The following is a 4,622-nucleotide window of genomic DNA, read 5'->3' as shown; positions in this document are numbered from 1 at the left end:
GCACGATTCCATTTCGGGAGGAAGCTGATGTGCAGCCCACCAATCGGGAGATCATCCAATGATCTTATGGACACCATGACAATGATGTGCATTCAGCCATGGTGTGTGAAAGAGCCACAATCGAAATAATCATGGGCCAAATGCTTATGGTCCATGTACGTAGCACATCACACATCCATACATCACATGCATGAAATAAATTGATCCAATCAATTATAATATCTGTAAAATCCTTAATTAATTAGATTAAATTAGTATCAACCCAACAGATCCCATAATGTCACTATATAACATTATCTAGGTACATGGGTTGTACTGCAAAAGGCAGTTCGGCTCATGTAGCTAAATTAGGGCTGATTTAGTTTTATCATATTAAATTTAGGTTTTACAGAGGTGGGCCGAATTAAAACTTGAAGTGGGCCATCAACCCTCTGGCCTAATCGAATTAGGGTTAGAAAAACCAACCCCATTGAACCAATAATTCGGTCCAACCAGTTTGGACCAAATTAGGTGTAAATCGGCCCAAGTTTTAGTGTCCAATTCAAGATTTAATTCAAGAATAATGATTTAAAAATTAATTAATTCAAGATAATCAAATTACCAATAAACTAAAATTAGAGGGCTGCACTACGATTTTCTTGGATATCCTGCAAACCTGCAAAGAATAGTTAATCGCAAATTGCATATTCAATATCTACAAAATCGTAGATCGTAGAACTTGTTTCTGCAAAAATTTCTTCTCCTATGTAGCGCCCTCCAGCGATCTACAAATGGAAATAAAATAGAAAAACCTAATTATTTCTATTATTACATCATATCAAATTCCTATACAATTTGTCTAAAAAAAATTATTTACAAACCAGAATTGAATAGAAGAGAAATCGCAGGGTGTGCCAATCTTGGCACCATAAAGATTTGATCTACATCACATGTTCAACCCAAAAATTCAAGAAAAAAATCATAGAATAATTCTATAAATTTTAGAGAATAATAAAGATTTATTTTTCAGATCATCTGCCTATAATCTGCGAACCAATTCCCCAAAAAAAAAAATGCTAACTATGCAAATTGGGTAGAACGCTTTCTCCCCATTTGCATAGATTCAGATCTGTCCTAATTTGGTTCAAGACGTGGCTCTGATACCTCTGAAGGGATGTGAGATTCATCATATGGATGTTCAAACCCCGCAGGAAGGTTGGGCAAAATTTCAAAAATTCCTTTACTCTCATCTGGGAATGCTATTCCCAATTTAAAAAACTACATTTTCAAGGTTCATTCTTCTAACAAAACCGGACCAAATCTGAAACCAAATAAAGGGAGGGATATACCTGATATGGAATCCATACAAGAATGCTCCTCCCAACATAGGTGCTCACGTCCAAAGAAAGTACCAAATCCTCCCTCAATTGAAGATGACATAGCTTAGGATAAGGCAGGATCAACTAACAGTTCTTCACCAAGAACTAGTGATTCTTCAGCAAGAATCGAATGGGACAGTGAGCACAGGTTCTAGGTTGTCTCTTTTGGCAAGAAACAACATCAATATCAAATATTGGTTAAATCCAAGAATTGGAGATCGAACAGGGTAGGGCAGCAAGAGTAGGGAGAAAAAGAGTAGAAGGTAAGAGTAGTCTAACTGCGTTGTTTTCTCTCTGTATTGAGTGAGTGCGTTTTTGAAGGTTCGCCCTACTCTCCTATTTATAGCCTTAAAGAGACAATTTCCTAATTTCATTAGGAGTTTCCAAATCCAAATCTTTATTTATATTTGAAATTTTTAAGTGATAAGGATAATCCCTTATCTTATCTGTAGATAAAGATCAACCTCCCTAATCAAATTAGGAGTTCCTTTAATCCAAATCTGTATTTGGATCTGGACTCTTTAAGTGGATAAGGATAATTCCTTATCTTATCTACTGATCCAAATCCTAGAACCGCCCCTATTTAATTAATCTAATTAACCTAGTTCAAAATGGACTTTTAGGCCCATTAAGCTTTCAGGCTCACTTCCACTTTAATGCTGGCTAGCTTGGTTCTCTTTGTATGGCGTGAGAACCCTATCATTGATCTACACATCAGCCACATGGGTTCAACCTAGCCTCTATTACAAGGCTTGGTCGAATTCACTATTGAATACAATGAACCCCTGAGTCCATCACTATGGGCTCTTAATGAACCCAACATTTACATTAAATGGTCCTTGTGTCCAGCCATCTTATGAAGGCCTAAGAACTGTAAGCAGATGCAAGATTAGCCCATCAGGTATAACACTCAATGATCTTACACTTAACCTCTCAGCCCATAATGATCAAACACTGCCTCACAAGAGTGTACCTCTCCCTCAGCTGCAAGGTGTAGTGTTGCACTCTCTACTCACATGGATCCTAGGAATTAAAACCTTTTGTAAACATTTTGCAAAAATAATATATATACGTATATCTCTATATAAATATATTTTGCAAAAACAAATTTCAACAGTTGAAATCAACTACCGGCAGTTTAGGTTTCCATCAAAAAGAGTGCATCCCTGATCGTTCACTTTGTCTTGCAAAGGGGATGATCTTGTCACTATAATCACCCACTAAAATGAATTCTTGGACTATCCCAACACACACAGGTTTTGACCCCCTCTAAGGATCTCACTGATTAGCATATCAAAGTATTTAATGCCATGTAACTTTCAGCGATAAGTGTTATCGAACGGGCCCTTAATCGCTTAACGTGTACGGTGAGTGATAAAAAGCATTCAACGTTATCGAACAAGGCCTAAGTAGTTTTTAAAGTTTAAACTGCACATTAGGATTTCGTTATTGCATCTACCAAACACGTTTTTGACAGATTTTGCCTAAATGTTGGGGTTGTTGCATTAGAGTGAAATGCAACAGGCATGGAACATACCCATGCCAAACGCCTTTTAAATTAATAAATACATACCAACTAGTGAAAATTGAGATAAAACACCATGATTATGTATAGAAAAAATTAAGGCCCCACTTTTTCGTAAGCTATTTATCCATGTAAATGTATTTACTTGAGTAAGTGTTTCCCAGGAAAGACTTATCAGAGTAAGTGAATTTATTCATATTCTTTTATTTCCCATGTAAATAAAGCAATGGCCATTTTAGTCATAAAATTTCATTATTTAAATAGATATTTTTGTCTCATTCAAGTGTTAGTGACTTTCCCTCATGTGGGGAAAGTTATTTACCCACCTAGGAGATGGGTATCACGGACCCAGGTAAGTGGTATCTAGGAAAATAAACTTTCATTGGTCCCCACATATATTTGAAAAAAAAAGGGTTTCTTGGTCAATGAAAATCGAAATCCCATTGACCAACTTTCCCCCTCTCAAAATCCTAAAAAAAATGCCCCCCAAGTGGAAAATATTTTTATAAATTGCAAATAACTAATATTGTTTTAAAATAGTTGTTTATAACTCTTTAAAAGTTGAGAAAATAGCCTTAATTAAAACTGTTATTAATCATTAAAGAGCCATCTTTTTTCATTTTTCGCCTTTTTCACTTGGTCCCATAAAAAATTATATAATAAAACTAAATATATATTGTAATTTTATTATATACAAAACTAGTAGGAAAAATAAGACTTTTATTGATTTGGTTCCATCAAAAACTGACTAGGCAGACTTGACTGGCAAATCAAGCTACCTCTTGATTTATATAAGGTAAATTACTTTTAACTCCCATGAGTTTCAGTCAAATGCTAAGAGCTCCCCTCAAGACTTAGTGTATTATTAACTTACGCTTCCTTTAGGCTTTAACCAAAAAACTATAGGATGTATCCGTATAGATAGATTTAAACAGAAATAAGGAATTTGTCAAGATGTCCTTTGTAATAAAATATCAAATTTTCTTGAAAATACATATTTCTTATTCACAAATACTAAATACTGAATACAGTTTTATTATGTAAAAAATTTATTTTATTTTATTTTTTATGAACCTATTTTCAAATTTTCATTTTCACGTTAACATTAATTTTTCAAGGGTATTTTTGTCCATAAAATATAAAAGAAGGTGCCATAAAAGTGTAAAAAATAGACATTTGAAAATTTCAAATGTCATGTAAATACTTTTTATTATTGGGATATAGTCTTCACTTATGTCTTTTTAAGATTCTACTTAAACCAAATTTCCAATTACCATAACATCTATGTTCTTAATGAAAAAGATATGAAATAATTTTGATAAGGATCATATATAAGATAGATGCTAGCCCTACAGGTCTATCTATATATAGTAGGATTATTATAATGAAGCAATTGGGTGGCATGTCTTCATCTAGGTGTTTGATAATTTATCAAGATTAATTATGTTCCATTATCCCCTAATTATGCAAGTATATCCATTTATGCTTCTCTTCTCTTCTCCCCTTAAAACTCCTAAGTGGGTACACATATCAAGGTTGCTTTACTTCAGTGTAAAGGGATGGAAAAAGCAATATTCTATGCCTCCCACCCTTAAAATGAAAAGGGATTAATTAAGGAGTAAAGCTAATTTTGCTTTTAACACTCCACCCCTTCTAGCTACAACACTCAGAAAAAGTAATCCAATCCAGGTTTCCCCTCAAAATGATAATGTGTCAAAAGAGAAATCTATAGCTAGGCC

This window comes from Nelumbo lutea, chromosome 1 (genome assembly GCF_056320005.1).
Source record: "Nelumbo lutea isolate HS-2025 chromosome 1, American lotus-T2T, whole genome shotgun sequence".
Lineage (NCBI taxonomy): Eukaryota > Viridiplantae > Streptophyta > Magnoliopsida > Proteales > Nelumbonaceae > Nelumbo > Nelumbo lutea.
Note: the sequence above shows the minus strand (reverse complement) of the source record.